The sequence below is a fragment of the Trichosurus vulpecula genome, chromosome 7 (genome assembly GCF_011100635.1).
Source record: "Trichosurus vulpecula isolate mTriVul1 chromosome 7, mTriVul1.pri, whole genome shotgun sequence".
In the NCBI taxonomy this organism is placed as follows: Eukaryota; Metazoa; Chordata; class Mammalia; order Diprotodontia; family Phalangeridae; genus Trichosurus; species Trichosurus vulpecula.
Window position 1 is genome coordinate 168,680,302 of NC_050579.1, and position 23,371 is coordinate 168,703,672.

The window sequence follows — 23,371 nt, forward strand, 5'->3', positions numbered from 1 at the left end:
GTGTTATCCTTGCTGTGTTGTTTTATTGTTATGATATTATTGATCCTATGTAATGGATACAAGGATTTAGGGGTGGACATTTGAATTATTAATAATTATTTTGGGGATGATTGATTGAAGAGATTATTTTGCTGGGATCTAGGGGTGGATCGCATTTGAATCGTTAACCAATGTTTGGGAATGTCACTGAATGATATGTTTTGCTTTATTGTGAATGATATGTTTAGTTTCCTTTGTAATTGAATCACAATGTATGTTCTAGGATACATGGCTGATTAGATTATGTATCCTATAACAAGGGGTGGAGTGTAACCAGAATGGCCTTTGTTTTCTTTGAATGACTCAGTTTACCTCATTGAGCTTCCCTGGACGCTGGGGCTTGCTCTTCCGGGGCAGGACCAGAACTTCCTGTGTGATGAGTCATGGGGCTGGCTGAGGGGAGGTGTTAGCTCCAGAACCTGGTCTACCCTAGGGGGAGGAGCCAACTCAGGAACCAATCGGCCCTGGTCATTTGGGCGGAGCTTGATGATGTCAAAAACCCTATAAGAGGGGAGAGGACAGCTTGAAGATTCTCCCTCTCTTCCTTTTCCGGTTGGAGCCAGCGACAGTTACAACGACCGTTACAGAGGCAGTTACGACAGTTACATCGTCAGTTACAGTTGCAGCTTCAGTTTCAGAAACAGACACAGCTGAGGCAGGAGCTGCCAGCAGCAGAGCTGATCTACGGGAGGAAGCTGAACAAAGACTTCAGTCCAGTGGGTAATCTTATTACCATCAAGGGGGAAACATGATTTTGCTTTACGCAATCATGTTTCTCTGTAGCCTCCTGGTTACTCTTTCAAGGCGTACTTATTGGGCCTGGAAGATTATGACCAACATATCAAAATGGGGCTTCTGGTTCATGGGTTGGTTACTGTGGAGCCTAAATAAATGTTTTGATTCTTCTGCCTTCTACTTTGAGAGTTTCTTCTATCCGGCGATTCCGAACCTTTCAGACATGTTTATGATCCTCTTTGAGATTATAAACTCTGCCCTCCTGATACACCTGCCTAACACCAGAACCCTGCTAGTTGGGGTTCAATGTTGGGAGCAAATGAGGCACTTACAAGTCATTGAACAATTAACAAAAGGATGTTTACTTAGCCTAATACAGCCGGAATGTGCAACCAGGATATAGTGGCACTTAGCTTCTCTAGACACACCCTTTCTATCTCTATTAGAAAATATTTGGAAATGAGGATTCCTTTGGTATCCAGAAATCCACGAAATTGGAGAGATACCAAATCCATATGGGTAAATTTTTTTTTAGGTGACCAGCAAGCTACATCATGGGAGTCAGGGGCTGATTAGGTTCCAGGAACAACTTTGTTGCCTTTTAGAGAAAACTTATCTCTGTTGCAGGGATTCTATAACACAGATAGATTGTGAAAACCTTTAAACACCAATAACTTTGATCCTAGAGATAACAGGTAACCACAGGAGTTTGAGTATGGGCTGATATGCTCAGATCTAAACTTTAGGAAAATAACTTTGGCAACTATGCAGATAATAGATTTGAGGGAGGAAAAACTTAAAACAGAGATACTAATTAGAAAGGTATTACAATAACACAATTGAAAGATGATGTGGGCCTGAAACAAGGAGGCGGCTATGTGAGAAGAGAGAAGGATAAGTATACAATAGACATTCGAGAAAGGAAGCCCTGCTTTGCTATCCTGGGCTTCATTTATTCTACAAATTATATCCCACCAATGCCACGGTGCCATTACATTTGTTTTGGGTGGGGGGAGGCTTCATCTGGAATAGCCATCCACAATCTGTAGGGACTTCATATCACTTACCTAGGCATGATGGATACTTACTCTATGGATCTCTCTTGCCTACTCTCATGCTAGTAGGACTAGGTTCCAACAGAAAGACTACCACCACCTAGCCACAGTCAAATTCTCTCAAGGTCCTAAGGATAACCACCATGAGAAGAAATCTGTTCTCTGCTTTAGCCCTTGAGCCCCCATTGGTGCATTTAAAACTTATACAACTAGCTTCCTCTATTAATGATAATTTCAAATATTAAAAATCATTTTCACCAAATTACAAAGCAAAAAATACTATCAATGATACACATATATCAGAACAAATGAATAAATAATAAGATATCACAATCACAATCTCTGTATAAACTAGAGTTATACTCTTCCATCAATGTACTTGATATCTGTAGGATAGAGTGGGAACCTAGCAGGGAAGCATATGATGAAGGAAAATTCTTGTGCATGGAATAACTCACAACTCTAAAGTTCAAGCCTGATGTAGTTGGTTTATACATGAACATCTGCGCCATTGCTTTTCTTCTTGCATCTTGTCTATTTATCCTCATTACTCTTTAGTTGGGAAATTTCCATTCTAACATTTCTAACATTCTGACTTTTTCATTCTAACATTCAGAGCATTTACAAACTCTTGCAACTTACAGTCATCCTTAAAAAGGCATTTAAAAAGTGTTACTTCTTAATGTTACTAAAGTTCCTTTTAAGTCAGAGAATTGCAAAGCTCATCAGATTGCCTGTCTCTGAGATATAAAGATAAGCCTATTCACCCACCTTGATGCTGCATTGCCGAATAAGTACAGAACTCACAACAACAAAGTTCAGGTTTACTTTTAAAGCTACGCAAACAAATCTAGTCAGCTCACCAGAACCCAAAGCAACTGCAAAGCCTCTCTTCCTCTCTGCTTTTCCAATGCAAACCACAAGTGGCAGAAAAGAGCAACAGGAACTTAAGAGAAGCTTCACCTCTCTCTAATTCTAGGTGGCACTGAAGAGTGATAGCTATCACTGACAGTCTTAGCCAATTAAATCAATTCTTTCTTCCACCAATCAGGAACCACTAAATTGAAGCTTTGTGTCAGCTGACTGCTTTGAACAATTCAACCAGAGCAGATTTTCAGCTTCTACTGTGTCTTCAATTCTTATCCTCAGGTTCCTATATCAGTTTCCCATACCAAGTTCCTCTCTCAGGTTGAATAAGAGCCTCCTAACTCTAAATGACTCATCTTTCTCTTAAAATATTAATAACTCCTCAAAATTCCCCTATGAAATTGATAGCTTTTAATCATACCTCAGTTCGCAAAAGTTATAGGATTTCTCATTTTTTTGTCTTACTCTCTTTCATCATAAAATAGTTTTACGCAAATAAGTTGAGGTACCACAATCCCCTGCAATTGTTAAGTATTCAACATGGTCCTCCAGCTTCTTTGTCATCCTTGAAAATGTGGTGATATTTATACATGTCTGTGTGTGTGTGTGTGTGTGTGTGTGTGTGTGTGTATAACCAATGATCTCTTAATTGCCAAAGCTAATGTCCTTTTTTCAATCCTCCTTTACATGACCTCTTTGCAGCCTTTGACACTGTCAATCGCCCTCTTCCCCTGGGTGTTCTTTTCTCTAGATTTTCATGACACTGCTCTCACTTTATCCTTTTGCCTATCTGATCTCTCTTTAGTCTCCTTTACCAGATTTCCACCCAGGCTATACCCATTAACCCGAGATGTCTTCCAAGGGTCTACCCTGGGCCTTTCCCCTTTACTTCTGTAGAGTGACTCCATGTGTGGCAAGGGCTGTCCCTCCACATGTAGCACAGGGATGTTATTTTGTGGCTCAAAGTAGCCAGAATGGACAGAGTCTAGCCTCTTCTCTACTCCTCCCACAACCTTTCTCCAAGGGAGACATTAATTCCTACCAGAAAGAAGAGCGAGAAGTTGGGGCTGGAGGCTACTCTGCTTTCCTCAAAGACAGGGGATATCAGACTAGAATTATATCTTTTCTCTCTTAAATATTATTCATCTGGAGGATATGGTCATGTTTAATATGACTTCTGAACATTATTGAAGGGAAGGAAGACCCCAAACTTTTTGTCTAAAGTTTGACCCTTTTCCCACCAAACACCACTTTTGCAACACATAGTGAATAGAAAAGAAACCCATTTATCTAAATCATAGCAACACAGAAATCAGAGAAAGTACACATAGAACAAAATATACCAGAAAATACAGAGAGGAGTTCTCTTATTGTGAGCAAGGTAACTCAGCTCAAGCTAAGGAGAAAGTATCAGATCTTACCCAAGGAAAAACTTCTGAAAGTCTCTACTGAGTTTTCTTTAGCAACTTGAAGTGGCTTTCATCTTCCTTCTGGAAACTGGAATCAAAAGTACCTAAAGTGACTAAAGCTTAAAGAAGTTCTGAAGAAGCCTCAAAGACTGAGGAAGACTAGAGCTCTCCCACTTTCATTACACCCAGGCCCTCACATAAGGCAAGGCATCTGAGGGGAGTATCTCATACCAACGGACTTTGGACCTGGGGTTATACTTCTATATTATCTCATTTGGTGTTCTCATCAGCTCCCTAAGTCCAACTAGCAGCCCTTTGCAGATGATTTCATAACCTCTCTCCTGATCTCCAGTTCCACATCACCAATTTTATTTTGTATATCTCAAATTCGATGTTCTATAGGCACCTCACACTCAATTTATCCAAAACAGAACAAATTATCTTTCTCTAAAGACCCTCCCTTTTTTTCTAACTTGCCTATTACCATTGAGGATAACACCATCCTCCCAGGCACCCAAGTTCAGAACCTCAGTGTCATCTTTGACTCCTCACTTGCAGTCACCCTACATATCCAATCTGTTATCAAATTTTGTCATTTTTTTAGTTTTACAGATATCTTGTATATAACTCCAGCCTTTTACAACAGCCTTCTAATTGCCCCTGCCCCTCCCCCAGTCAAGTGTTTCCCTAGTCCAATCTAGCCTAGACTCAGCTGCCAGAATGTTCCACCCTGACTCAGTAAACCTCTTTGCCTCCCTACTACCTCCAGGATCAAACATACAATCCTTTCTGTGGTATTTTAAGCCCTTCCCAATCTGGCCTCTTGTAAATTTTCCAATCTTCTTACACTGTATCGCCCTCCATGAACTCTAGGATCCAGCTAAGTGGGCTTGCTATTTCTCACACAATGTATCTCCCTATTCTATCAAAGCATTTGCCCAGGTTGTTCTCCGTACCTGGAATGCTGTCTGATCTGACTTTGGCTTCTTGGTTGCCTAGGCTTCCTTCAAGATTCAGCTCCAATCCCATCTTTTGCAGGTCTTTCCTATTGTCCCTCCCCCAAACACACACACACACACACACACACACACACACACACACGAACACACACGTAAACTGCTAATCCCTTCCCTCTGAGATTACTTTCTGCTTACACTATATAAATCTTACATGTGCCTAGTTATTTGCATGTTGTCACCTCCATTCAAGTGTGAGCTGAGAGCAGGGACCTTGTTTTTGCCTTTTCTTGTATCCCCAGTGGCAGCACAGTGACTGGTACATGGTGAGCACTTAATAAACACTTGTCGACTGACATCCTTTAACAGTTTATTTAAATCTTTCCCTTTATACAAAATTACTTTTTTCGTTCTTTTCAGCACTAACTGCACCACATGAAAAGGACTTTAAGGAGATGGTATGTTACAGTAAGTATACAAGAGACATCTCAGAAGCCAAAATGAGAAGTTTGGGCAACTGTTTATATATCCATATATGTATACATATGTATATATACATACAGAGAGAGAGAAACAGAGACAGAGACAGACAGAAAGTAAGGATCTGAGGATTACATTGAGGTTGTACAGCTAAGTGACTGGGAAAATGGTGGTGCCCTCTACAGTAACAGAGAAATTATGAATATGGGTGGTTTTGTGGGGAAAGACAATGAGTTCTATTTTACATATGTTGACTTTGAGTTTCCTATGGAGCACAGTTTGAAAATTCCAATAGATAGTTGGTAATGTAGGGTTGGGGCCTCAGGAGAGGGACTAAGGCTAGATATATAGATCTGGAAATCATCAACATAGAAATGATAATTGAACCCCTAGAAGGTAATGAGATTATCAAGTAAAATCGTAGGCAGAGAAAAGAAAGGAGGGCCTAAGACAGGGCCTCAGAAAATATCCACCATCAATAGGGTGGATGAAGATCCAGCAAACGTTACTGAGAAGGAGCAGTCAGACAAGAAAGAGAACTAAGAGAAAGCAGTGTCATGAAAACCCAAAGAGGATAGACTTAGAGTAACCAGAAAGAGAAGGTGATCTACAATACTTAGTAATGCAGATAGCTAGTAATGTTAAAAAAAATGATAAAGGCCATTATTTGGCAATTAAGAGATCATTGGTAACTTTGGAAAGGACAATTTCAATAGAATGGTCCATCCAAAAGGCCAGATAGCAAATTGGTTAGAAACATGTGAGAGATTAGAAAGCCTCTAATGTAAAAAGTTTTTTCAAGGAATTTAGCTAAGATGGAGAGGAGAGATATAAGACAATAGCTGCCAGAGATGGTAGGATAGAATGGAGGTTTTAAAAAGATAGGGAGACGTGAGTATGCTTGTAGTTAGGAGAGAAGGAGTCAGTAGATAGCAAGCAACTGAAGATAAGAGAGTAGAGGTGACAGTGGAAATCTGTGGGAGAAGAAGGCTGACTGGATGGTGTCAAGGGTGCATGTAGAATGGTGGTCTTGGCCAACAGAAGATCTATCTCTTCATCTGATATTGGGAGGAAAAAGAAAATAGACAGGGACAATATCAGAAATGAAGAGGAGCAGAAAAAAGGAAACTAGGTATATAATAATGTAAGTGGAAAGATCACTATAAGGAAACACAGAGAACAGACAATGAAACATACCTCCTCAAAGCAAACAGGCAGAGGATCACTACAACAAACTATCAGGTACCCTGTCAAGAGGCAATCTTTGTATTGGGGGTTTTTGTTTAATTGTTTTCTGTTACTATAAAGAGGAGTTCAATCTGGAGGGGTCTGAGTCTTTTTTTCCTTTCCCAGATATAATTGTGCTGTGAAAGATATCAATAAAAATGTATTTAAAGTAATTTAAAATGTTAAAAGGAAAAAAAACAGAGGTACTCTGTCCCTGAGGTAAATCTGAAACCATAAAAATAAAAAAAATTTTAAGGCTTCAGATTTGTCTCTGTATGGATCCAACTGCTAAAAAGTTGGCCCCCAGCGAAGGTTATGAATACCATCTGGTGGACAGTGGTAGAACTGCAGAGGCCAGAAAAAGAACTAAACTACAGGAGGTTGAGGTACATATGATATTGAGTGGGGCCTGAAAGAGCCACCACAAAAGCAACACAGAACAGACCAAAGGGAAGTAATCAGCAGGAAGAAATCATAGACTCTCCTCATTGTAGACTGAATTCATAGGATCTTGGGGGATAGTTATTCATTGGGAAAGGGGAGTGGTCCTTTGACTCTCTAGGGGTTTAGATGTAAGTCTTTTCTGTGTCCACTAATTTGTAAACAAAACGGTTCTAATAGAATGTGGGATCAAATACAAACTGAATAGAGTAGTAGGCCTACATTTTAAAGACCTGAGTTCAAACATGACCTCAGGTAGTTTCTATCTTTGTGAACCTGGGCAAGTCACTGTTTACTTCAACAGCCTTATTGGTAATATAATAATAGCACCTACCACCCAGAGTTGTTGTCAGGATAAAATGAGAATATTTGTAAAGCACTTAGCAGGTGCATGGTATCTAGTAGGTGGTATTTAAATGATAGCTGTTGCTGTTGTTACTGAATCTCCAGCGCCTGGCACAATGTCTTCCTGTACTAGATACTTGGTTGTTGTCCTTCATTCTCAAAGAGGACCAAAATGACATCACTAGGTTAGGGTCAAGGTACAGTGTGCCCAACAGTGGCTGATCAAACCAATAATGAGCACAAAAAACTACTACAGGTCAAGTACAAATAGTCCTTTGAACATTTGGAGTAGAGATACCCTAAATTTGCACATCTCACATTTCTTTTGAGCTACTATAATTCTGCTTTGCTCATAGAATACATTGTCTTCTTTGATGTTGGAAGGTCCTATGCTAGTACCTCCCATGTATCACAAATAATTCCAAAGTTCTCCAGAGAGATCTTGAGAGTGTCCTTGTATCACTTCTTCTGATCTCCACCTGAATGCTTGCCTTATGTGAGTTCTCCATAAAATAGTCTTTGGGGTAAATATACTTTTGACATTGGGACAACTGGGCCAGTCACTTGGAGTTGCACTCTGCAGTAGTGTTTGAATGCTTGGTAGTTCAGATCAAGAAAGGACCTCACTGAGCTGTACCTTATTCTGCCAGGTGATCTTCACAATCTTCCTATCAAATAGAAGTGATACAGCTTGCTGGCATAGCACTGGTATACCATCCATGTTTCACGGGCATACAACAATGAGATCAGAGTAACAGTTCTATGGACCTTCAGTTTGGTAAGCAGCCTAATACCTCTTCTCTCCCACATTTCCTTGATATCCTCCCAAACACTGAGCTAGCTCTGGCAATGGCACTATTCTCTCATCATCTACATGTACCTTCCTAGAAAGTATACTGCCAAGGTAAGAGAACTTATTCACAATATTTAAAATTTCTTTATTTGCTCTAACCAGTGGTTTCACATGTGGACGGTATGGTGCTGGCTGGTAGAGAACCTCTTTCCTCTTGGTGTTAATTTGTAGGCTAAAATTAGCATAAGCAGCAGAGAATTGATCCTTACTTTGTTGCATCTCAGCCTCAAAGGCTGCATTGAGTGCAATGAGTCATATAAGCTTCTTGATGGAGGTATGATATAATGAAACTGTTTTTGGAAGATTAGTCTGGCAGGGGTGTGCAGGATAGCTCAGAAGATGGAGAGATTAAAGTCAAGTGGAGCACTTAATGAGAGGTTGTTGCAATAAACCAAGGAAAAAGGTGCTAAAGGTGATGACTGGTATTAGAAGCAAGAATAAAACAAGAGAGTGAATATGAGGTGATTTTCAAAGAAAAAAATCAATAAGATCTGGTGAAGGCTTTGATATAGGGTGTAAAGGAAGGGAGGAGTCAAAAGTTAGTCCAAGATTTCTAACCTGAAAGGCCAACATAATTATGATGGCTGTGGTCCACCAAGAGTTAGGTTTAGCTATGGCATAGATGAAGCACAGCTTATTTTAATAAGGAGCTCTCTCCAGGTGGATGACTTAAGGTGCAGGTGCAGGCCTCAAGATGAGCAATCATCTGTGAGTAGAGGAGAGAGGAGGAGAAGGTTGAAACTGCCAAGGGAAGTCGGATCCTTCAAATATGTGTAGTGTTCTAATTGCTGTCAACCTCTCTGGGATGATCAGAGAGGCTGCTTCCAAACATGCAAAATACAGGCTTTCCATGTCAGAGCATGTGTAAGTATTCTATGACTGTTTCCTACCACATACCATGTGATGAGGAAAGGCTTTAGACAGGCTACTAAGCCAGAAACAAGTGTGCATATGGAAGACTGCCTTAGAAACAATTTCATCTCTTTGTTTGCTGCGTGGTAAATAAAGCGGGCAACTGCTATGGCTTTCAGTTAGGAGAGAGGCTACTATCCCTCTCTGAAGCCACTATGAAGCTATGATCACATGGCCTGGCTATCTTGCTTTCTCTGTTATGTCTACTCTTTTTTCTTCTTAGGTAAAAGAGTATTGGAAAGGACTATGACTGAGCTTTGAAAGGTCAGAAGAGTGAGCTTCCAGAGAGCTAAGATCTGGAGTCCATACCAGAGTTTTCAAGCAGTCTCTCCTCTCACTATACATCCAAAAGAGTGGTCTGTCCAGGAACATAAAAAGCCACTTTACTTCTGCAGGGTTTCTCAGAACTGATAGAACCTACAATTCCTTTAAGAATATCTAAACCCATTTTTACAGAATAATAAAACCATGAGAAGTTGGGTTACCTATGTATCCTTCTACCACTCTTTATGAGCTTAATGTTCTTAACAAAGTGAGATTAGCTAAATAAGGCAATATTTGTAAAGTGCTTAACACAATGTATGGAACATAGTAGGTGCTATATGAATACTTATTCCTTTCCCCTACCTGAGTAAAGCAACTGTTTACACTTGCCTGTCTTAATGCTTCATTGTGGTAGACCACAAGTCTGTCTAGGACATTTGGTACCCAGCAGACTCTGGCACAATGACAATTTAATTCATCTCCATATTAAAAATAAATAGAGCATTTTGTGGAAGATGTTCTTTGTCCTTCATCTTCTAAGAGGACCAAAGACGTCATGGGTGATGTCTTGACTTGTACATGAATTGGATTTCAGTGAAGTAAAGCTATTTAAAGTGTTTAGCCTTACTCTCTCTTCCAGAGTCATTGAAGTCCAGTGTCAAGACAAAGTCAAGGCAACTGGCAATGGCCCACAATGCAGTGCATGACCTGGGTGTCTTTGATGTCTGACAAGCTCTAAGTGCTCCACAGTACCTGCTTCAACTGCCTTCATGGTCTTTGAAACAAATTGTTCACATCCATCCATTCTGCCAGGGGAAGTCTTCATGTGCTTGGGGTAGACAGCCCCTAATTCACCAACAGATTTGAGGCCCATTGGTTACCCTCAACTTGGTTTAGCCCATCTTTCCAGGGTGTGGCTACTGAACATACTATAGCTTCTTGGAGCCACGGGTGAGAGTTGAGTGGCAGGTAGACAAAGAAATCAAAGCTGTCTATAGTCATGTGAAAAAATGCTCCAAATCACTATTGATTAGAAAAGTGAAAATTAAAACAACACTGAGGTACCACCTCACACCTGTCAGATTGGCTAATATGACCAAAAAAAGGGAAAATGATAATGTTGGAGAGGATGTGGGAAAATTGGAACACTGTTGGTGGAGTTGTGAACTGAACCATTCTGGAGAGCAATTTAGAACTATGCCCAAAGGGCTCTAAAACTGTGCGTATCCTTTGAGCCAGCAACACCATTACTAGGTCTGTATCCCAAAGATCATAAAGAAGGGGAAAAGACGCACATGTACAAAAATATTTATAGCAGCTCTTTTCGTGGTGGCAAAGAATTGGAAATTTAGAAGATAATCATCAATTGGGGAATGGCTGAACAAGTTGTGGCATATGATTGTAATGGAATATTATTGTCCTATAAGAAATTATGAACAGGATGATTTCAGAGAAACCTGGAAAAACTTACATGAACTGATAGAGAAATGAGCAGAACTAGTAGAACAGTGTACATAGTACAATGTAACAGTTACAGTACAAGTAACATTGTTCTATGAAGAACTGTGAGTAACTTAGCTATTCTAAGCAATATAATGACCCAAGATGATCCCAAATGACTTGTGATGGAAAATCCTATTCAGCTGCAGAGAAAGAATTGATGGCATCTGGATACGGTTTGAAGCATACTATTTTTCATTTTCTTTCTTTCTTTCCTTTTTCTTTAAGTTTTTTTTTCCACAAAGGGACTAATATGGAAATGTTTTACGTGGTTGCGTACGTATAATTTATATCAGATTGCTTATCTCAGGGAGGAGGGAGGTAAGGGAGGGAGGGAGGAATAGAATTTAGAACTTAAAACTTTTAAAAAAATGTTAAAATTGTTTTTAAATTTAATTGGGGAAAAATATTATTTAAAAAATAAAGTAAATTAAACAACTCCTAAAAAATAAATTGGATGCCTAGGACTGAGCCTTAGGAGACACCTACTATTAGGGGATATGATATTGGTGATGAACCAGGAAAGGAAACTAAAGGAACAATGAAACTGGTAGTAGAAGAATTAAGAGAGTAGTGTCACAAAAACCCAAAGAAAAGAGGGTATCTAGGAGGACAGTGTGGTCAGCAGTGTTAGATGCAGTAGAAAAATGGGGAAAAAATGAGGACTTTTGAAAAAGGATGTCAGATATGGTAATTAGGAAATCATTGGTAACTATGGGGAGAGCAGAGTGATGAGGTCAGATAAGGAGAAGGAGCAGGAGAGATAGAGCTCCTTAAAGGAGATCATCCCCTAGAGGTAAATAGCACAGCTTTGTAAGTATGCAGAGGCAAAGAGAGCAAGTAGGGTATGTCCCTGTCAGTGAACAAACTAAGAGAATCCATCTTTGACTAGGAATGGCTGCAAGTAAAGGGGATTTTATATCTAGCTAACTCACCACAACTTACTTTGCTTTACTTACACTCTTACTTCTTTAGTGATCCTGGCTGCTGAGATCATGGTGTCCAGGGTTCAGAGGTGTGTCATTTGTGATAGGTGAGGAGTTGAATTAAAGTATGTCATAAATGTGGAACAATTCAACTTAGTAAGGAATTTGCCACAAGTGTGACCTCAATTGTAGATGTAGGTCTCTGTGGGTATAATCATGCAATAGAGAGAGAAGCTTCCCTAAGAGGACTACTTTATTTACCCATTAACAGCTTCTCCATGTAGGCTGTTTTCACCTGGTGTCAGGGGTGGGCCTGACTAAGGTTGGAATTCTGTTAAATCAGGTTCAATGTTACGACAAAATCAGACATTTACAGGTCATTCAACAGTTAACAAAAGGAGGCTGACTTAGCCATAGTTACAAAGTATATTCAGGAAGGATATTCCAACTCTTAGTTCAGGTAGCCTTTTCCCTATACCTTGACACCATATGCAAATACATCTGGTCAACAGATTCACTCCATCTTAAAACATAGGCTAAATTTAAAGGTCCAAGACTCCACATGAGTGGGTTCTTTTCTCCATAGGTGACAGAAACTATGGCTCTATAGACAAAGGCCACCAGGAGTCTGTGTTAAGGGAGTTGCAGCTTAAGTCTTACTCCTTATGCCAGACCAATCAAGTCTTATAAGTAGTTTTGTCACATTTTAGGAGAAAACTAGCCTAACCCAATTTGTGAAACCACAGTAAATTATGGTCCACTCACACATGGGTTTCACTGAGCCTATTTTCATAGGGTAATTAAAACTGGAGGAAGCTATGCTCACTATGGATTCTTGCACCCATGCTTAAAAATTATATCCTTCTTACAAACAGACAGTTTTCAGATGAAGTAATCAAAGCTATCTATGGTCATATAAAAATGTTCTAACTCACTATTAATTAGAGACATGAAAGTTAAAATAACACTGAGGTACCACCCCATACCTATCAGATTGGCTAATATGACAGAAAAGGAAAATGATAAATTTTGGAGAGGATGTGGGAAAATTGAGCACTAATGCATTGTTGGTGGAGTTGTGAACTGATTCCACCATTCTGGAGAACAATTTAGAACTATGCCCAAAGGACTATAAAACCATGCCTACCCTTTGTCCCAGCAATACCACGATTAGGTCTGTATCCCAAAGAAATAAAAAAACAAATAGTAAAAGGACCTATACATACAAAAATATTTCTAGCAACTCTTTGTGTGTAGCAAAGAATTAGAAATTTGGGGGATGCTCATTTATTAATCAATGGCTGAACAAGCTGTGGTGTATGATTGTGATGGAATGCCACTGTGCTATAAGAAATGATGAGCAGGATGTTTTCAGAAAAACCTGGAAAGACTTACATGTACTGATGCAAAGTGAAATGAGCAGAACTGGTAGAACATTGTACATAGTAACAGCAATATTATATGATGATCAACTGTGAATGACTTAGCTATTCTCAGCAATACAATGACCCAAGACAATTCTGAAGCATTTATGATGAAAAATGTTATCCATCTCCAGAGGAAGAACTGATGGAGTCTGAATGCAATCTAGGCACAGTTACTTTCACTTTCTCTATTATTCTTTACTTTTTGGTCTATGTTTTTTTTTCCTCACAGTATGACTAATATGAAAATATGTTGTACATAAATGAACATATATAACCTATGCCAAATTGCTTGCCTCTTCAACAAGGGGAAAGGGAAGTAATCATGGGAGAGAATTTGGAAATCAAAATTTTTAAAAGAATGTTAAAAATTGTTTTTACATGTAATTGGGGAAAATAAAATATTAAATAAGTATATTTTAAGAATTCCCTCCAAAAATGTCCTTTTTCAGTAAAGCAACTGCTGCCTTGAATGCCCTGACTCCAGATGCACCAAATTGGAACCCTTCCTAGAGCAGTGGTCCTGATGGAGAAAAGAAATGTTGAGGTTAAGATGATCTTCACATCTGTGATCTTAATAGTGTGAGATCCCATTATTCTGATTCTGGGTACTCTTTCCAACAATGCGACACACCAGCCATTTATACCCTCCAGGTACAGGTACCTTTTGTGCATATCCTCTTATGTATCCTCCACAAAAGCTCCATAAAAGGGATGGAGAGCCTTGCCCTCATTCTCCTGATATTGCATGGATGCCAATGAGTCATATAGACTGTGCAGTGGCTATACCTCAATGAGGAAGAAGAGAAGCATTAAAATGGAATTGTAGGGTGCTAAATATAAGGACTGGGGCATAGGTCCATAGGTCAGAGTTAAGAAAATAAAGTCTTCACGATCAATTAACAAACATTTATTAAGTGATTACATTATGCCGTGTGAAAGGGATACACTAACAACCAATCAACAAGCATTTATGAAGTCCCTATTATATGCCAGATGCTTGAGATATAAAGATAAAAATTGAATAGTCCCTGCCTTTAAGATGCTTACATGGGTACGAAATGCTAAATGGATAATTTTGATTATATTAAATTGAAAAGGTTTTGTATAAACAAAGCCAGTGCAACAAAGATTAGGAGGGAAGCAGAAAACTGGGAAAGAATTTTTACAACCAGTGTCTTGGATAAAGGCCTCGTCTCTAAGATATACAGGGAACTGAGTCCAATTTATAGGAATTCAAGTCATTCCCCAGTTGATAAATGGTCAAAAGATATGAACAGGCAGCTTTCAGAAGAAGAAATTAAAGGTATCTATAGTCATATGAAAAAAAATGCTCTAAATAACTATTGATTAGAGAAATGCAAATTAAAACAACTCTCAGGTACCACATTTCTCCAGTCAGATTGGCTAACATGACAAAATAGAAAAATCATAAATGCTGGAGAAGATGTGGGACAATAGGAACACTATTACACTGTTGGTGGAGTTGTGAACTGATCCAGCCATTCTGGTGAGTAGTTTGGAACTATGCCTAAAGGGCTATAAAGATGTGCATAATTTTTGACCCAGCAATACCACTTCTAGGGCTGTATCCCAAAGAAACCATACAAGTGGGAAATGTACTCTAATGTACAAAAATATTTATAGCTGCTCTTTTGTGGCGGCAAAGAATTGGAAATCAAGGGGATGCCCATCAATTGAGGAATGGCTGAACAACTTGTGGTATATGAATGTAATGGAATACTATTGTGCTATAAGAAATGAGAAAGATACGGACTTCATAATAACCTGGAAAGACCTATATGATCTGATGCTGAGTGAGAGGAGCAGAACCAGGAGAACATTATAAATAACCACAGACATATTGATTCTGTGATGACTAACTTTGATAGACTTGGCTCTCCTCAGCAATACAAGGCTCAAAGACAGCTCCAAAGGACTCAGGATGGAAAAAGCTAGCTACATCCAGAGAAAGAACTGTGGAGTCTGAATGCAGATTGAGGCGCACTATTTGCTCTCCTTTTTTTTCCTCTTTTTTTTTGGTTTTGTTTCTTCTCTCTCATGATTCATTCCATTGGTCATAATTCTTTACAATGTGACTATTGTGTAAATAAGTTTAATGTGAAGGCATATGTAGAACCTATGTCAGATTACATGACATCTTGGGTGGAGTGGAAGTGGGGTAATTTGGAACTCAAAAGCTTGTGGAGCTGAGTATTGTAAACTAAAAATAAAAAATAAATTTTTTTGAAAAGAAGCTTAGATGGGTGGGGTGGGGGGGAACAACCAGTACTTATATACTTAGAGGCAGCTAGATGCTACAGTAGATAGAGTATTGCACCTGGAGTCACTAAGACTGACCTCAGACACTAGCTGTGTGGCCCTGGACAAGTCACTTAACCCCAGTCTGCTTCAGTTTTCTTAAGTGTAAAATAGGGGTGATAATAATAGCACCTACCTCCCAGGGTTGTTGTGAAGATCAAATGAGGTATTCGTAAAGCCCTTAGCCCAGTGCCTGGTACATAGTAGGCACTTAATAAATGTTGGTTTCCTTCCATTCTATAAAAGTATATTCAGAATATATACAAAACAAATAGGTAATTTGGAGAGAGAGGACACTAAGAACTCAGGGAGAAGGATCAAGAAAAGTTTCAGACATTAGAAAAGGAAAGAAAGGTGGTACTTGAGCTGAGTCTTAAAGGCAGAAAGGGACACTAAGAGACAGAGGGAGGGAGTATATGCCAGTAATGAGTGACAGTCAGTGCAAACATGCAGATGGGAGATAGAGTGTTGTGTGTGTGAAGAATTAGATAGAAATCCAGTTTGACTAGACCTTAGAGTGCAAGGAAGAGAATAATATACGACAAGGCTGGAGAGGTAAAGATTGGGGCAAGGTTGTGAAGAGCTTTAAAAGCTAAAGAGAAGAGTTTATATTTTATTCAGGGAAACACTATGGTTTATTGAGTAGGGAAATTATATTGTTAGACCTAAACTTTAGGAAAATCACTTTGGCAGTTACATGGAGGATGGATTAGAGTGAGAAGAGATTTGGAGCTACTAATTAAGAGACTATTGCAACCATCCAGACCACACCAAAGCTGAAGCAGCTGAGGAAATCAGCCAGCTATCCAGCCTGGGAGAACACTGGACCCACGAAAATGATGGTGATCCCCAGGCCTTGCAGCCCAGGACTGGAGTCTGTCAGAGCTACAGGAAGAAGCAGCACAGCACCTGAGGCCGAGAGAACAACTACTCCAGAGGTTTGCAACCAGCAGTCTAAAGGTTTGAAACACGCCTTCTTGAACTTCTGGGAGCCATAATGGCCAGCTAAAATGGCTCTCATCCCGCCCTCCTTCCCTAACCCAGACATACATACACCTTCAGGAGAAACTCTGAAACAGAAGAGCCAGAAGTGGGGCATCAGTGTCCTTTTAGCTTGAGAAGTTGGGGAGAAGGCCCTTAGTGTGGTAGTGGAAGGAGACTAGTGTGGGAAGAGAGGTGTCCAAGCAGGCCCCACCTCAGAAGAACAGTGGAAGTTCTTGAGCCTCAGGAGGACAGAGCTAGCAATTGTCAACACCAGGACCCCAGACGTGCCTTCTCACAGCCAGGGGAAGTGGCAGACATCAGACATCAGCTCAGAAAAAGGCTGTACCACAGCACTAAGGGAAGAGGCGACTTCGACGAGCCAAACCACCTCTCCCCACCACCTCACAAAACCACAGGCCATAACGTACAAAGCCAATAGCTACACCTACAGTTCCCAGAACAAGAAGCCTAGGAGAGAGCCCCCTGAACTCCAGAAGCAGAAATTCATTTCAAAGCCAGGAAAAAGTTAATCAACATGAAGAACTCTAGGAAACTGAGGACTATTGATTCTTTTTATGGAGACAAGGAAGATCAAAATAACAATTCAGAAGAGGACAGCATGGACAATTTACCCACATCTGAAACCTCAAAAGGGAATGTGAACTGGTCTCAAGCCCAAAAAGCATTCCTGGAAGAACTCAAGGAGGTTTTTAAAAATCAAATTAGAGAGGTAAAATAAAAAAATGGAAAAAAATTCACCAATGAAAACAAAACTTTAAAGAGTAAAATTGGCAAAATGGCTAAGGAGATTCAGAATCTAGTTAGAGAAAATAACACCCTGAAAAGTAAAATAAACACAATTGGAAAAGGAGGCCCAGATGTAAAATGAAGACAACATTTCATTAAAAATTAGAATTGAGCAAGTAGAAGATAATGACTCTATGAGGCATCAAGAGTCAGTCAAACAAAATCTAAAGAATGAAAAAAATAGAAGAAAATGCGAAATATCTAATTGGAAAAACAACTGACCTGGAAAATAGATCCAGGAAAGACAATCTAAGAATTATCAGTCTACCAGAATGCCATGATGAAAAAAAGAGCCTGGACAGTATCTTCCAAGAAATCCTTAAGGACAACTGCCTTGAGGTCCTAGAACCAGAGGGCAAAATCTTCATCGAAAGAATCCACTGATCACCCCCTGAAAGAGATCCCAAATTGAAAACTCCAAGAAATATTATAGCCAAATTCCAGAATTATCAGGTCAAGGAGAAAATACTGCAGGCAGCCAGAAAAAAAAACAACTCAAATATCATGGAAGTACAGTCAGGATCACGCAGGGTCTTTCAGCTTCTACATTAAATGACAGGAGAAATTGGAATATGATATTTCAAAAGGCAAAGGAGCTTAGACTACAACCAAAGATCAACTATCCAGCTAAATTGAGCATAATTTTTCAGGCAAGGAGATGGACATTCAATGAAACAGAAAATTCCAGATCTTCCTGATGAAAAGGCCAGAGCTCAATGGAAAATTTGATCTTCAAATACAAAACTCAAGAGAGACATAAAAAGGTAAACATGGAGAAAAAAACTTGTTAATCAATAAGGGCAAGCTGTTTATATCCATATTTGGATTACATTGTTTTATATATGTTGTATATATGTATATATAAACATATATACATATGTATGTCAATCTTGAGAATAGGACAGTTATTATGACAATTGAAAGGGATATACATAGACTGTGGGTGTCAGTATAAAATAACTGATACAATGATAAAAAACATAATTAAAGGATGTAAAGGGATGGATCTAAGAGAAGAGGTAAGGAGGTAGTAGAAAAGGGTAAATTACATCACACAAAGAGGCACAAAAACATAGTATAGTAGAGGGAAAGAAGGGAGGGAGAAGCACTTTACTCTCATTGGATTTGGTTCAAGAAGGGAATAACATACTCTGAGAAGTATAGAAATCAAACTTGTCCTACAGGCAGTAGGAAGGGTAAGGGGAAAGAAGGGGAGGGTCAGAAGGAAGGAAAGAAGTAGCAAGGGGAAAAGGATAACATAAGTAAGAGAAATCAAAAGAAAGGGTAAACTGAGGAAAGCAGCAGTCGAAAGTAAAACTCTTGTGAGAAGTGGAAGGGAGAAGGGAGAAATAAAAGCATAAATGGGGTGGGGAATAAGATGGAGAAAAAGACACAGATAGTAATCATAACTGTGAATGTGAATGGGATGAACTCTCCCATAAAATGGAGGCAGATAGCTGAATGGATTAAAAACCATAATCCTACAATATGTTGTTTACAAGAAATACATTTGAAACAGGGGGATACATATAAGGTAAACATGAAAGGCTGGAGTAGAATATATTGTGCTTTAGCTAAAGTAAAAAATGCAGGGGTTGCAATCCTAATCTCAGACAAAACAAAAGCAAAGATAGATCTAATTAAAAGAGATAAGGAAGGACACTATATCCTGCTAAAAGGTACCATAGACAATGAAGCAATATCATTACTTAACATATATGCACCAAGTGGTATAGCATGCAAATTCTTAGAGGAGAAGTTAAGGGAATTACAGGAAGAAATAGACAGCAAAACAATTCTTGTGGGGTACCTCAACTTCCCTCTCTCTGAACTTCATAAATCTAACCTCAAAATAAATAAGAAAGAAGTTAAGGAGGTGAATAGAATTTTAGAAAAGGCAGATATGATAGACCTCTGGAGAAAACTAAATGGGGATAAAAAGGAATATACTTTTTTCTCAGCAGTACATGGCACATACTCAAAAATTGAGCATATGCTAGGGCATAAAAACCTCACAATCCTTTGCAGAAAGGCAGAAGTAGTGAATGCATCCTTCTCAGATTATAATGCAATACAAATTATTTATAATAAAGGACCATGGAAAGATAAACTAAAAATTAATTGGAGACTAAATAATCTAATCCTAAAGAATGAATGGGCCAAAGAACAAATCATAGAAACACTAACTTCATTCAAGAGAATGACAATAATGAGACAACATACCAAAATTTGTGGGATGCAGTAAAAGCTATTCTTAGGGGGAGTTTTATATCTCTAAATTCTTACATGAATAAAATAGATAAAAAGGAAATCAATGAATTGGGCATGAAACTGAAAAAACTAAAACAAGAAAAAATTGAAAATCTCCAATTAAATATCAGGGGTGAAACAAGGATGTCTATTATCACCCCTATTATTCAATTTGGTACTAGAAATGTTAACTCTAGAAATAAAGAAAGAAAAAGAAATTGAAGGAATTAGAATGGGCAAAGAAGAAACTAAGTTATCACTCTTTGCAGATGATATGATGATTTACTTAGAGAATCCTAGAGAATCAAGTAAAAAACTATGTGAAATAATAAAAAAACTTTAACAAAGCTGCAGGTTACAAAATAAACCCACATAAATCTTTGGGACTCCTATGTATTACTAACAAAGTCCAACAGCAAGAAATAGAAAGAGAAATTCCATTTATAATAACTGTAGACACTCTAAAATATTTGGGAGTCTACCTGCCAAGACAAACCCAGGGCCTATGTGAACACAATTACAAAACACTTTTCACACAAATAAAGTCGGATCTAAACAAATGGAAAAACATCAGTTGTTCATGGTTAGGCTGAGCTAATATAATAAAAATGACAGTTTTACCTAAATTAGTTTACTTATTCAGTGCCATACCAATGGAACTGCCAAAAAATATTTTACAGAGCTGGATAAAATAATAATAAAATTCATCTGGAAGAACAAAAGGTCCAGAATACAAAAGGAATTAATGAAAAGAAATGCTAGGAAAGGTGGCCCAGCCATACCAGATATTAAACTGTACTACAAAGCATCAGTCATCAAAACTATCTGGCACTGGCTAAGAAACAGAGTGGTGGATCAGTGGAATAGGTTAGGTACACAAGTTACAGTAGTCAATGACTATAGCAATCTAATCTTTGATAAACCCAAAGAATCCAGCTTCTGGGATAAGTGGCAGAAACTGGGCATAGACCAATATCTTACACCATATACCAAAATAAAGTCAAAATGGGTTCATGATTTAGGAATAAAGGCTAATACTATAAGCAATTTGGGAGAGCAAGGAATAGTTTACCTGTCAGATTTATGGTAAAGGGAAGAAGTCATGACCCAACAAGAGATAGAGAGCATTACAAAATGCAATATGGACAATTTTGATTATGTTAAATTGAAAAGCTTTTGTCTAAACAAAGCCACTGCAACAAAGATTAGGAGGGAAGCAGAAAATTGTGAGAAAATCTTTACAACCAGTGTCTCTGACAAAGGCCTCATATCTAAAATGTACAGGGAAATGAGCCAAATTTATAGGAATACAAATCATTCCCCAATTGAGAAATGGTCAAAGAATATGAACAGGCAGTTTTCAGAGGAGGAAATTAAAGATATCTATAGGCATATGAAAAAATGCTCTAAATCACTATTGATCAGAGAAATGCAAATCAGAACAACTCTTAGGTACCATATCTCTCCTGTCAGATTGCCTAACATGACAAAACAGGAAAATAATAAATTCTGGAGAGGGTTTGGGAAAATTGGAACATTGGTACATTGTTGGTGGAGTTGTGAACAGATACAGCCATTCTGGAGAGCAATTTGGAAGTATGTCCAAAGGGCTATAAAAATGTGCACACCCTTTGACCCAGCAATACCTCTCCTAGGGCTATATCCCAAAGAGATCACATGAGGGGGAACGGGACCCATATGTACAAAAATATTTATAGCAGCTCTTTTTGTGGTAGCAAAGAATTGGAAATCAAGGGGATGCCCATCAATTGGGAAATGGCTAAGCAAGTTGTGGTATATGAATGTAATGGAATATTATTGTGCTATAAGAAATAGGGAAGGTACGGAATTCATAATAACCTGGAAAGGCCTACATGACTAACTTTGATAGCCTTGGCTCTTCTCAGCAATACAAGGTTCAAAGACAGCCCCAAAGGTCTCATGATGGAAAGAGCTATCTACATCCAGATAAAGAACTATGGAGTATGAATGCGTATTGAAGGAAACTATCTGCTCTCTCTCTTTTTTATATAACTTCTTTTTGCTTTTGTTTCTTCTTTCTCATAACTCACTTCACTGATCACGGTTCTTCTTTATGACTTGACTATTGTGTAAATACATTTAATGCTAAGGTATATGTAGAATATATATTGGATTCCATGCCGTCTTGCGGGGAGGGGGCAGAGGAGGGAGGAGAAGAAAATTTGGAACTGAAAACCTGTGGAACTGAGTGTTGTAAACTAAAAATTAAAAAATTAAATATTTTTTAAAAAAGAAAATAAAAATGTATTTTCGCCATCTAAAAAAATAAATTAAAATAAAAGTAACCCACTTGTATTTGGAGTCAGTATACCTAGGTCCAAATCACAGCTCTGCCACATGGACACACTAACCTTCCTGAAATTCAGTTGTCTCAATGGTAAAATGGTTGGAATATGTCTCTCAGTCAATTAATTAACACTTCCTACTATGTGTCAGGCATTGTGCTAAGCCCTGGCAATACAAAGAACAGTAAAAGAAAGTTCCTGCCCTAAAGGAGTTCACAGTCTAATTGGGGAGACAACATGCAAACAAGGTATATACAGGATAAATTTAAAATAATTCACTGAGGGAATTAAACAGGAACAGGTAAGGCTTCCTATAGAAAGTGGGATGTTAGCTGTGACTTGAAGGAAACTTGAAGGTGGAGACGAAGAAGAAGTGAATTCAAGGCATAGAAGACAGCCAGAAAAAAAATGATGAGATAAAGTACCTAATTCAAGGAAGAGCAAGGAGTCCAGTGTCACTGGATGGAAGAGTACATTGGTAGTGTAAGGTGTAAGAAATCTAGAAAGGGGTGTGCAGGCAGTGTGAGTTGGGGTGGGGAGAAGGGGAAATGAGTTTTTTGTCATAGACTCCTTTGGCAGCCTAGAAAAGCCATTCTTAGAATAATGTTTTGTGGCCTACATTCATAACCGAAGAAAATGCTAAGTTTCAGTAAGAGATCAGTGAAAATAAAGATTCAAGTTCACTGACCCCTTGGAATCTATGTATAGATCCCTTAAGGGTCCATGAATACCTAATTATTAAGAATGCCTAATCTGGATTATCTCTAAGGTCCCTTCCAAATCTCAATCTATGATCCTATGACACTGTAATCATAAGAATCCTTAAATATTGTTCTATGTCATTTAGGACTATTTCATAATCATGGAGAATGGAAGCACTTTCTGATCAGGCAGTCCCATCTTCATAATACCACTCATCTGAGATTCTTCTTACGGTTTCTCTAACAGTGACAGTATCTTCAAAAAGGAATTTTTATTTCTTGGTTTCTTGATACTCTCATCACAACAGATATCAATAATGAATCAAATATGTCTGTTGCCTTTTCCTAGAATGTAGGTAACACTAGCAAATCTACTAGACTCCAGTGATTTTTATAATCAAGTTTCCTGCTGTCCAAGTAAAGACAAAATCTTTCTTGTCTATCACTTCCAATGAAGCTCAATAACAAAAGGTTTTACCTAGCCAGCTCCCAAGGTTATTTTGAGCCTAAAGGCTTATAAGAGTAGCATGTTGTGAAGCACAATGAG